General features: G+C 40.6%; 1 protein-coding gene across 10 annotated transcripts in view; it reads left to right on the top strand.

The window, feature by feature from the left end:
- The window catches only part of PPP1R12B (protein phosphatase 1 regulatory subunit 12B), a 267,914-nt gene that overhangs the window by 1,196 nt on the left and 253,499 nt on the right, over positions 1-13,219 (top strand). The gene's annotated exons all lie outside the window — the stretch shown is intronic.

Here is a 13,219-nt window from a genome sequence, read left to right as displayed (position 1 = left end):
AACATCTTTGCTTCTCTCACCTTATGCAACCATAATCTGTGTGTACTTTGTACTGACTGTCATAACTAACTATACTCTCTCTCCCCAAATGGAACTTCATCAGTTATTTTGGTGAGCTGAGAGCTGGACACCCACTCTTAATCTTTCTTTTTTCTGCCGTCTGTGCAAAGTGAATGTGTTGGCATGAGAACCCACTTCTAATTCAACTTTATGTTGTGAACTAAAATAAAATCTTAAGGCTTCTCCACCCCCAGTAGCTGACTGACTGGACCCCCTCTTGGCCAAGGGGATTCCCTAAACTGAGTTGCTAAGCCATGAGAAAGGGGATCAGACATACCACATCACGTCCCCCTCCCTTCTTAGAGATGTCCTTTGTGACTCATTAATAAGTTTAAGAATAGGCAAGACATCCGGTAGTTTGTCCCTGATTAACAGACACCCCCTTTTGTTTCTTTTTCTTTCTTTTTTTCTTTTGCAGTTTTTGGCCGGGGCTGGGTTTGAACCTGCCACCTCCGGCATATGGGGCCAGCGCCCTACTCCTTTGAGCCACAGGTGCTGCCTCTTTTTTTTTTTTCTTTATTGTCCCCCCCCCACCTTTGTTTTTTGAGACAGTCTCACTCTGCTGCCCAAGCTAGAGTGCTGTGTGAGCCTAGCTCACAGCAACCTCTAACTCCTGGACTCAAGCAGTCCTTCTGCCTCAGCCTCCCTAGTAGCTGCTACTATAGGTGCCTGCCACAATACCCGACTTAATTTTTCTATTTTTAGTAGTGACATGTCTCTAGCTTGCTTACGTTGGTCTCGAACTCCTGAGCTCAAGTGATCCTCCCACTTTGGCCTCCTATAGTGTTAGATTACTGGCATGAGCCACCTCACTGGGCAAACAGACTCTTATCTTGGCATTCCTTTTTGCTGACTCCTGGTCTATTAGACAAAGCCTAACTCTTTCAGCCAATTGTCAGCTAAAGAATCTTTAAAATCACTTATAACCTGTAAGCCCCTGGTTCGAGATGTCTCACCTTTTGGGACCAAACCAATGTATGTTTTCCGCGTATTCAGTAATGACCTTACCTGTAATTCTTGTCTCCGTGAAATATATAAAACCAAAATGTAACCCCACCTCTGGGAGTCCACTTGCTCAATGCTTCTTGGGTGTGGCTCCGGGTTATGGTCCTCAAATTTGATTCAGAATAAACCTCTTTAAATCATTTTACAGAAAATGTCTCCTTTTCCATCAACAATGTCAAAGCACTTTCCTAAATATATTTAGCCACCCTTCTTGCAAAATATATTTTGCGACCCTTCTTTTTCCAGTGGAAGAAACTTTTCCTCTTTTAATCCTACTTGTATCCATTTTTTCCTGCTCCTAACAGTGCTAACAATACAGCCAGTATAGTGCTTTGCTGTGTAAAAATGATTTCATCCCTTACTTTATGAATCTCAGCAGTGGTTCTCAGAAGTAGGTGGTGTTGTTATTCCCATTTTACAGATGAGGAAACTGATGCTCAGAAAAATTGTTACTTGTGCAAGATTAGAAAGAAGTTGCTCATGGGCATGGATTTTTTAAATTGCAGAGTACTATATCCTACTTAATAAGGATCTGAATGTAAGATAAGAGAGAAGCTAAGCTAATTCAAATTTTAAACTTTTTTAATTCTTTGGGAAGGTGAGTTCTTATTTTTCTAATATATTTAAGATATGAAGGAGACTGATATCTGCATTCTGGAAGAAATCATTCTGTGGGTTTATAGAATATAGAGAAATAGAATCCTAGAATCCAGACTTTTCTTTTTCTGTTTTCTTTTTTAGACAGAGTCTCAAGCTGTTGCCCTGGGTAGAGTGCCGTGGTGTCACAGCTCACAGCAACCTCAAACTCTTGGGCTTAAGCAGTTATCTTGCTTCAGCCTCCCAACTAGCTGTTGGGAGCTGTTGTTGTAGTTGTCATTGCTGTTTTAGCCAGCCTGTCTGGGTTGGAACGCGCCAGCCTTGGTGTCTGTGGCTGGTGCCCTACCCACTGAGCTACGGGTGCTGCCCTAGAATCCAGCTTTCTACTCTTAGCTGTCTTTTTTTGAATCACTATTCTATTGAAGCATAGTTTTCTTTGTGTAGCTTGGTGAGTAGTCTTGTTTCTCTTAAGATGCTGCTGCTAGCTAAGTCTGGTCCTTACCATACACATTTTAATATCATCTGGGAAAAGCACCTTCTTTGAAATTACTCATGGTAGATGTTCCCATATCAAGTAACATTCCAAGTCCTTCTCTTGAGACTGACCACCTTGATCCCCTTCTTTCTCTCTTCACTTACCACCCTAGATTGTGAAATGTAACATCTCTCACTTAATATACTGTTCACATTCAGTAATCTCTTGAAATAGGAAATGGGAACGGCAGCTATGCAATTATTTATTTTTATTTATTTATTTATTTTTTTAGAGACAGAGTTTCATTTTGTTGCCCTCAGTAGAGTGCCGTGACGTCACAGCTCACAGCAACCTCCAGCTCTTGGGCTTAGGTGATTCTCTTGCCTCAGCCTCCTGAGTAGCTGGGACTACAGGCTCTTGCCACAACGCCCGGCTATTTTTTGTTGCAGTTTGGCTGGGGCCGGGTTCGAACCCACCACCCTCCGTATATGGGGCGGGCACCCTACTCACTGAGCCACAGGCGCTGCCCAAAGAAGTTTACTTATTTTTATTTATGCAATTATTTTTTAACATCTGCAAATGCCGTATGGACATTCACATTTATAGGTCTAGCAATGAGTTGAACTGTACACGTATATTCAATACTAGACAGATTTAGCTTAAGATTAAGTTGCTCAAAGATTTGAGGTCTCGTGTTGAGAAACCTCTTTTTGAACCAAGACAAGGGGCCTTTATTGGTTTAGGAACTCTTTTACAAATCAGTTTCTGAAGAAAAAAAATACAAAAAACAAAACAAATCAGATTTCTGGAGAGTTACAGTGTGTCTCCATGATTATTATAAATAAACTGATAAGAGATTATTTTCAAAATGTAAGACTGGAGCCACCAGTAGCAGAACCACCAACTTTAGGACGGATTCTCTTTCTGTGAAATGGAGGGTGAGTGGTAAAGTTATCTGAATTGTTTAGTTAAAATATCCATCTATTTTGGGTGGTGCCTGTAGTTCAGTGGGTAGGGGGCCAGCCACATACACTGAGGTTGGCGGGCCACATACACTGAGGCTGGTGGGTTTGAACCCAGCCCAGGCCAGCTAAAACAACAATGACAACTGGAACAACAACAACAAAATAGCCGGGTGTTGTGGTGCCTTGATGCTACTTTTGACTTAGAGACCTTCTTTCTTGGCAGCTTTTGCTGAGACCACGAGTTGCTTGAGTCAAAGATAACAAGCTCCAGGGGGCCTATTAATAAGACTTGAAATAGACTGGGATAAGAAGTATCTCAAAGGTTAGATCAGCTATGATGAAAGCCTTGGAAACTGATACAGACTAAATTTTGGTAACTAAATTAAGATTTGGTGTGTGTGCATTTAGTGTCCTAGAGTTCTTAATGATCAGGGTCTTAATCTGCTTATATAACCGTTGAAAGCATTTGCTTGCTCACAAAAGAATTCCCATTTCATTTATATATACACATTATAAGGCAGGAATGTGTGTTAATTCTATGTGGCTGATACCTTTAAAAATTTATTTTATTGGCTTGGTGCTTGTAGCTCAGCGGCTAGGGCACCAGCCATATACACTGGAGCTGGTGGGTTCGAATCCAGCCCGGGCCTGCCAAACAACGACAACTACAACCAAAAAATAGCTGGGAGTTATGGTGGGTGCTTGTAGTCCCACCTACCTGGGAGGCTGAGGCAAGAGAATTGCTTACGCCCAAGAGTTTGAGGTTGCTGTGAGCTTTGATGACACAGCACTCTAACCAGGGCGACAGCTTGAGACTCTGTCTCAAAAAAAATTTTTTTTTCTTTTATTTAGTAAGGTTTATTATTAGCACCTATCTTGGTATCCTTGCCATTATAATTGTGGGTGCTCTAAGGCTGTATACAAACTGTTAGAAACTATTTGCACCATATTATTAGGCTACTGTGTGAGTCAGTTGCTTTATTTTATTATTATTTTTTTACTGAGACAGAGTCTTACTTTGTCCCTCTTGGTAGAGTGCTGTAGCATCACAGCTCACAGCAACCTCAAACTCTTGGGCTCAAGCGATTCTCTTACCTCAGCCTCCCTAGTAGGTGGGACTACAGGCGGCCGCCACAATGCCTGGCTATTTTGTTTGTTTGTTGATTGGTTGGTTTAGCAGGCCCTGGCTGGGTTCAAACTCCCTAGCCGTGGAGCATGTGGCCAGTGCCCTAATCGCTGAGCTATGGGTGCCTCCAGGTACTTGCTTTTAGAAAGATTTTCTAGGTGTGGCGCTTGTGGCTCAAAGGAGTAGGGTGCCGGCCCCATATGCCGGAGATGGCGGGTTCAAGCCCAGCCCTGGCCAAAAACTGCAAAACAAACAAACAAACAAATATCAACAATAACAACAACAACCCCCACCCCGAAAAAAGATTTTCTAGGATTCATTAAAGTGAATGCCTAATTATTTCTTCAGCATATGCTGTATTGTTGCTTAAATTGGTGCTGAATGTGGTAAGGGATACTGATAGATGTTGTCTCTAGCCTAGTCTGATTGGTCTTCATTTGGAAGGAGAATGAGGAGAAAAGAATAATTCCATACTTGGCCGAGGGAGGTGGCTCATGCCTGTAATCCTAGCACTCTGGAAGGCCGAGGCGGGTGGATCGTCTGAGCTAAGGAGTTCGAGACCAGCCTTAGCAAGAGTGAGACCCCGTCTCTAAAAATAGTGAGGCATTGTGGCAGGGGCCTGTAGTCCCAGCTACTCAGGAGGCTGAGGCAAGAGATTCACTTGAGCCCAAGAGTAGTTTGAGGTTGCTGTGAGCTATGATGCTACGGCACTCTACCAAGGGCATCAAAGTGAGACTGTCTCAAAAAAAAGAAGAATTCCATACTTGACTCAGAAATTCAGGCTGACTTGTAATGGTCTTAAGGATCCAAATTTAGAGCTTTTTTTTTTTTTTTGTAGAGACAGAATCTCACATACCGCCCTCAGGTAGAGTGCCGTGGCATCACACAGCTCACAGCAACCTCTAACTCTTGGGCTTACGCGATTCTCTTGCCTCAGCCTCCTGAGCAGCTGGGACTACAGGTGCCTGCCACAACGCCCGGCTATTTTTCTGTTGCAATTTGGCCGGGGCTGGGTTTGAACCCGCCACCCTCGGCATATGGGTCCGGTGCCCTACTCACTGAGCCACAGGCGCCGCCCCAAATTTAGAGCTTTAAGGTACCCCAGACTGAAAATCAACTTGTTGAATGAGCTTCTGTTATTCTAGAGTTGTGTTAGTCTGACCCCATAGCCTTAGGGAGGTTAAAATTACATATTTCTCTGGAGGAGAAATGAAGATAGGGACAGCTGAGGGGAGGAGGATAGGTTTAACAGTTTATAGGTGACACTGAAGCTGACTAAGATGACTGAGTGTTCAGTTCAATAAGAAATAGTATGTTCTGTGTGCTAACTTTTATTGTAGAATAAAACTTGTGTTCTTAACCCTTTGTCTTTTATTCCAAGTTCATTATTTATTCCTCTCACAGCTCCATCCGTGAAGTTACTTTTGCCATATCCTGAATATTGATAAATTGTACTTAGCTTCAGGACCCTTGACAATCCTGTTGTTTGCTTTAGTTGTTTTAGTAGGTTACCTCTTCAAATCGGTTAATGCGATGCATCAGACTATGTTGGGCACCTGGACCCTTGCCACATGTTAGTCCGAAGTTTCCATGCAATAATGGATCTCAAAGCCAGATTTGGAAATTAGATTGGTTTTTGTTGTTGTTGTTATTTTTTTAGAAGTACAGATACAAGTGACTTTCATTTGTTCTCTCACCAAATTTTCTTTTTTATTCGGAGAATAGTTACAGTTAACCTACTGAGTGCTCATATGTTGGTATTTGGGCCTTTAGAATCTTCTCTGTATTTTTAAACAGGCAACATGTCAATGTATGTAGTTTAAGCACAATTCTGCTGCAGATTAGGGGTTAGACAAGTTTTATTTGCAACTTAATATTCAGTGACTGTTTATTTTTTCTTTTAAATGTTTTAATATTAAGATATACGTTCTATACAGTAAAATTTACTGTTTTTTTTTTTTTTTTTTGTAGAGACAGAGTCTCACTTTATGGCCCTGGGTAGAGTGCCATGGCATCACACAGCTCACAGCAACCTCCAACTCCTGGGCTTAAGCGATTCTCTTGCCTCAGCCTCCCGAGTAGCTGGGACTACAGGTGCCCGCCACAACGCCCAGCTATTTTTTGGTTGCAGTTTGGCCGGGGCCGGGTTTGAACCCGCCACCCTCGGTATATGGGGCCGGCGCCCTACTGACTGAGCCACAGGCGCCGCCCCCAAATTTACTGTTTTTAGTGTAGAGTTTTAGAACTACCACCACAATCAAGATGTAGAACATTAACCATTACCTCCAATTTTTTTGTGCTCCTTTACAGACAATTCCTCCTCCTACCCCCATTCTGTGACAGCCATTCATCAACTATTTTTCCTGTAACCATAGTGCCATATAAATGGAATCATATAGTATAAAGTCTTTTATTACATATTTTTAATTTAATTATTTTTATTTTTTGTGACAAAGCCTTACTTTGTCACCCTCAGTAGACTTCTGTGACATCATAGCTCATAGCAACCTCAAACTCTTGTGCTCAAGTGGTCCTCTTGCCTCAGCCTCCCAAGCAGCTGGGACTACAGGCAGCCGCCACAATGTCTAGCTGTGTTTTTAGAGACAGGGTCTGCGTCTTGTTTAGGCTGGTGCTAGAATTATAGGCATGAGCCATTGCGCCTGGCCCTGGCCATATGAAGTCTGTTAGAATCTGGCTGCTGGGGCGGCGCCTGTGGCTCAGAAGAGTGGGCACCAGCCCCATATGCCAGAGGTGGCGGGTTCAAACCCAGCCCCGGCCAAAAACTACCAAAAAAAAAAAAAGAATCTGGCTGCTTTTGTTTACCATATTGCACTGAGAATCATCTATGTTGCTATGTATCATTAGTTCATTGGTCTTTATAGATGAGTGGTATTCCACCATATGGATATACCACAGTTTGTTTATCCATTCACCAGTTAAAGGACATATGAATTATTTCTAGCTTTTGGTAATTATAAGTAAAGCTGCTATAAATATTTGCATATCAGTTTTGGTGTGAACATAATTTTTCATTTCATTTGGTTAAATTTCTAGGAGTGAGATAGCTGAGTCACATGCTAATGAATGTTCAACTTTGTAAGAAAACTGCCAAACTTTTTCAGTATGACTCTACCATCTTGCATTCTAGTGTATGAGTTCTTGTTGTTTCGCAGCTTGTTGTAGTCATCTTGGGCTGGTGTAACAAAATACCATAAATTGAGTGGTATAAACAACAAACATTTATTTCTCTCTGTTCTGGAGGGTAGAAGTCCAAGATCAGGTTGCCAGCAGGGTTCTTGGTGAGGATCTTCTTCCAGTTTATAACAGCTGTCTGGCTATAAACAGTCATCCCTCTGTATCTGAGGGTTATACATCCATGGATTCAACCAACGATAGATGGAAAATATTTGGCAAAAATTAAGAAAAACAATATAACAGTAAAAATAATGCAAATGAAAATATAGTATAACAACTTATTTAGCTTTTACATTGTATTAGGTATTGTAAGTATTCTAGAGATGATTTTAAAGTACATAGGAGGATGTGTATAGGTTATATGCAACTACACTTTTTTAATATAGCAGATTTGAGCTTCTGTGGATTTTGGTATCTGCAGGGGTCCTGGAACCGATCTCCCATGAATACCAATAATATTGAGGGACAACTGTACTCACATGGTGGAGAGCAGAGAGAGCTGAGTCAGACTGTTGTGTCTCTTACAGGACACTAGTCCCATTCATTAGTGGGCTCCACCCTTATGATGTAAAGGACCCACCTCCTAATACCATTATATTGGGGGTTAAGACTTTAACATATGAGGCGGTGCCTGTGTTTCAGTGAGTAGTGTGCCGGCCCCATATACTGAGGATCGTGGGTTCGAACCCAGCCCTGCCCAAACTGCAACAAAAAAATAGCCTGGCATTGTGGCGGGCGCCCGTAGTTCCAGCTGCTTGGGAGGCTGAGGCAAGAGAATTGCCTAGGCCCAAGAGCTGGAGGTTGCTATGAGCTGTGATGCCATGGCTCTCTACTAAGGGTGACAAAGTGAAACTCTGTCTCTAAAATAAAAAAAAGATTTTAGCATAAGAATTTGTGCATGTACACAAACATTAAGTCCATAACACATCCTTGCCTGCAATTGTTATTATCTTTACCTTTCTTAAAAAATATTTTTAATAGTTTTATAGCAATATGTTTCTCTTCTTCCCCCCCCCAAGACAGTGTCTCACTCTATTGCCCTGGATAGAGCGTTGTAGCATTATAGCTTATAGCTCAAACTCTTGGGCTTAAGCAATCCTCTTGCCTCGGCCTCCCAAGTAGCTAGGACTATAGGTACTCGCCACAATGCCTGGCTGTTTTTAGAGATGGGGGTCTCACTCTTGCTCAGGCTGGTCTCAAACTCCTGAGCTCAGACAATCACCCACCTCAGTCTCCCAGAGTGCTAGGATTACAGGCATGAGCCACCACGCCCTGCTTGCAGTATGTTTCTTTAGTGACTTAGTAATAATACTAGAAATAGTAATAGTAGCAGTGGCAGTAGTAGTGGTAGTAATAGTAAGAACAGTGGTTCCCCCTTATTTAGTATTTACTCTGAGCCAGGGACTGTTCTAAGCACTTTTAATATATTAACTCATATGTAATACTCAAAATAAGTCATTAAATAGTTATTCTTATCTGGATTTTACAGAGATAGAGAAACTGAAATACTGCCCAAGGTCACACAAATAATTAGTAGCAGAGTTAGAATTTATTTAAGCCCAGGTAGTCTGATGATAGAAACCATGCTCTTAACACTATATATATATATATATTGCTTTAGATTATATTGCCTCTATTGTTAAAAAAAAATTAGAAAGTGAAGGGCGGCACCTGTGGCTCAAGGAGTAGGGCGCTGGTCCCATATGCCAGAGGTGGCAGGTTCAAACCCAGCCCTGGCCAGTAACCAAAAAAAATAAATAAATAAAAATTAAAAAAAAAATTAGAAAGTGAAAGTATAAAGAAAAAAATTGAAAGTGACTTAAAATTAGGCTACTCAGGGATAAATTTGCTAATATTTTAGTACAATCCTTTCAGCTTTTTTCTTGAATGTTCATTATATTGTGGGGAGATATATATATATGTATAATGACATTTATATATATTATATATTAATAACATTTAACATTATAATAACATTTATAAATATATCATTATATATTTATATATTATATATGTATATGTATTATGCACATATATAATATATAAATATATAATTACATATGTATATGTATTACATATATAATATATAAACATAATTATATAATACATATACATATATATCTATGTATTAAGATATATATGTATATGTATATATATGTATATTATATATGTATATACATATATAATACATAGATTATACATAGATATCTATGTATATGTATTATATATGTAAATAATTTATGTACATATTATGTACAATATAATATATATATACATACATAGATATATATGTATATGTATTATATAATTATGTTTATATATTATATATGTAATACATATACATATGTAATTATATATTTATATATTATATATGTGCATAATACATATACATGTAGATATATTAAGATATATAAGATATATATGTATATGTATATATATGTATATGTATATATATATTATATATATAATTAAGATAATATGTATATGTATATATGTATATTATATATGTATATACATATATAATACATAGATTATACATAGATATCTATGTATATGTATTATATATGTAAATAAATACCATTTATTTATATGTAACATAACATATTTGCCTCCGCCTCCTGGGTAGCTGGGACTACAGGTGCCCACCACAAAGCCTGGCTACTTTTTCTGTTGTTAGTAGAGATGGGGTCTCACTCTTGCTCAGGCTGGTCTTGAACTACAGAGCTCAAGTAATTCTCCTACATCAGCCTCCTAGAATGTTAGGATTACAGGTGTGAACCACCTCACCTGGCCTAAATATGCTTTTGGAGTAAAGTTGTTGCAGTTTTGGCCACGGCCAGGTTTAAACCCGCAACCCTCAGTATATGGGACCAGTGCCCTGCTCCCTGAGCCACGGGCGCCACCCAGGAGTAGTTTTTTTTTGGCCAGGGCCGGGTTTGAACCCACCACCTTTGGTATATGGGGCCGGCACCCTACTCCTTGAGCCACAGGCACTGCCCAGGAGTAAAGTTTTTGATACTTGAATAATGCACCATCATTTGCATTTACACAAGTATATTTTTTTCTTTAGGGATTTTATTAGATGCTTAATTTATAACTAATATTGAATGCCTAATGGTAGATCATAAGTCTCTATAACAGTATGTATATGGTATAGTTTCTGCCCAAGGAAACAGAGAAATTGGCTTGGAGACAGAGAAATTAAGAAAAATTATTTTTAGGGTGTTAAGTTCTGTGATACACCGGAAAGGATGTTTTCCTAAACAGAGGTACAAAGGAAGGCAATCCAGGATGATAGAGCAACATGGGCAAAGGAATAGGAATGATTGTGGTGGGTAGGCAGAGGACACTGGGGAATCCTAGTGGATGTGTTTGAAGGGTTATGGATGATAATGGGGATGACATGCTAGAGGGCTTTGAACATAAAACATCAGGCCAAGGGGGCTTGATGGAACCTTAGTAGAGAACTCTTATGGGTTTGAACAGGGCTATCACTCAACCATAGCAGTATTTTAGCACTATGAAGCTGCAACTGAGTTTCAGAATGAATGCAGGGGCAAAGATGAAAGAACCAGATTAGTGAATGGAGATGAGAAAAAGTGTAATACAGGGCGGCACCTGTGGCTCAAAGGGATGGGGCGCCGGCCCCATATGCCAGAGGTGGCGGGTTCAAACCCAGCCCCGGCCAAAAACTGCAAAAAAAAAAAAAAAGTGTAATGTAATTCTAGCCTATGAGTCAGAAAGAATTGTGTTATTCAGACAGAAATAGGATTCAAGCAACTATTGGACTGAGAGTCTCTTTTTTTTTTTGAGACAGAGCCTCAAGCTGTCGCCCTGGGTAGAGTGCCATAGCATCACAGCTCACAGCAACCTCCAACTCCTGGGCTCAAGCGAGTCTCCTGTCTCCGCCTCCCAAGTAGCTGGGACCACAGGCGCCCGCCACAACGCCTGGCTGTTTTTTGGTTGCAGCCGTCATTGTTGTTTGGTGGGCCCGGGCTAGATTCGAACCCGCCAGCTCAGGTGTATGTGGCTGGCACCTTAGCCGCTTGAGCCACAGGCGCCGAGCCATGGACTGAGATTCTCTGAAGATATCTTAGTAGAAATATCCTTTAGGAATGTGTGTGATTCAAGGCTAGTCACTTTTCTATTCAGATGGCCGTTTTTTATTAGGATGAGAGATACTTGGCTATTAGCATAGAGGTAGGAGTTGAAGCAATGAGTATGGAAGAGGAAGGGGGAAAATATGTAGAGAAGAGCAGAGCATACAAGTGAGTGGTGGGCAGAGGATGCAAAACTTCCGTTAGATGAGTTTGGAAGTTTGAGGCTGCAGTGAGCTGTGATTGTGCATCTGCATACCAGCCTGGGCGACAGATCAAGACCCCATCTCTCTAAAAAACAGAGAAGAAATTCAGTTTAGAGCCATTGGAGGATGTGGTCGGCTAACTAATAGCCCCCCGAAGATGTCCATGTTCTAATAATCTCCAGAACCTGTGAATATGTTACGTTACATGGTAAAAGGGATCTTGGAGCTGTGATTAATTTAAGGCCCTTGAGATGAGATTACTGTGGATTATTTAAGTGAGCCCAATGTAATCACAAGGGTATGTATGAGAAGTGGACAAGAAAGCAGAATCAGTAGCAGGAGATGTGATAAAGGAAGCAAGAGATGGAAGTGATTTGAGGAAGGAGCCATGAGCCAAGGAATGCAGGTGACTTCTAGAAGCTGAAGAGGCAAGGAAATGGACTCTCAACTTAGAGCCTCCCGAAAAGGAACCATCCCTGCCAACAACTGGACTTTAGCCCATTGAGACTTATTGGAGGCTTTTGACCTCCAGAATTCTATGATAATAAATTTGGGTTATTTTGAACAACTAAGTTTGTGGTAATTAAGCAGCAACAGGAAGCTAAGGAAGCTACTACAGAGGAGAACTGAGAAAGTACAGTGAAATTGAATTGTTTCAAGGGATGAGTCGTTAATAGTGTAAAAGGAAATGTTTTGATTTTATTTATTTATATATTTATTTTGAGACAGTCTCACTCTATTGCCCTGAATAGAGTGCTAGGGTTCTCACAGGAACCTCAAACTCTTGGGCTCAAATGATCTTTTTGCTTGGGCGGCGCCTATGGCTCAAAGGAGTAGGGCGCTGGCCCCATATGCCGGAGATGGCGGGTTCAAACCCAGCCCTGGCCAAAAACTGCAAAAAAAAAAAAAAAAAGATCCTTTTGCCTAAGCCTCCCAAGTAGCTGGGACTATAGGTGCCTGCCCTAACATCTGGCTAGGTTTTTTTTTTTTTTTTTTCTGTTTTTAGTAGAGACAGGGTCTAACTCTTGCTCAGTCTAGTTTTAAACTTTTGAGCTCAAGGAATCCACCTGCCTTGGCATCCCCAAGTGCTAAGATTATAGGCATGAGCCATTGCACCTGGCCAGTGTAAAAGGAAATTGAAGACAAGTCCTGAAAAAAAAAAAAGGACTGTTGGATTGGGTCATTTGTAACCTTAATGGTTATAGGTTATAAATGCTCCTTCATAGGAACATTTTCTTTCTTTCTTTCCTGCTTTCTTTTTTTTTTTTTTCTTTTTTTGTGGTTTTTGGCCGGGGCTGGGTTTGAACCCACCACCTCCAGCATGTGGGACCAGTGCCCTACCCCTTTGAGGCACAGGCGCTGCCCAATAGGAGCATTTTCAGTAGAGATATTTTTGAAGTTTTTTTGGCGAGGGGAAGTTATATAAAGTTTTTTCCTTTTTTTTTTTTGTTTTTTGAAACAGAATCTCAAAAATAACTGGGTAGAGTGCTGTG

The sequence above is a fragment of the Nycticebus coucang genome, chromosome 10, assembly GCF_027406575.1.
Source record: "Nycticebus coucang isolate mNycCou1 chromosome 10, mNycCou1.pri, whole genome shotgun sequence".
Lineage (NCBI taxonomy): Eukaryota > Metazoa > Chordata > Mammalia > Primates > Lorisidae > Nycticebus > Nycticebus coucang.
The sequence above is the reverse complement of the archived record's forward strand: the minus strand, read 5'-3'. Positions and strand labels throughout refer to the sequence as shown.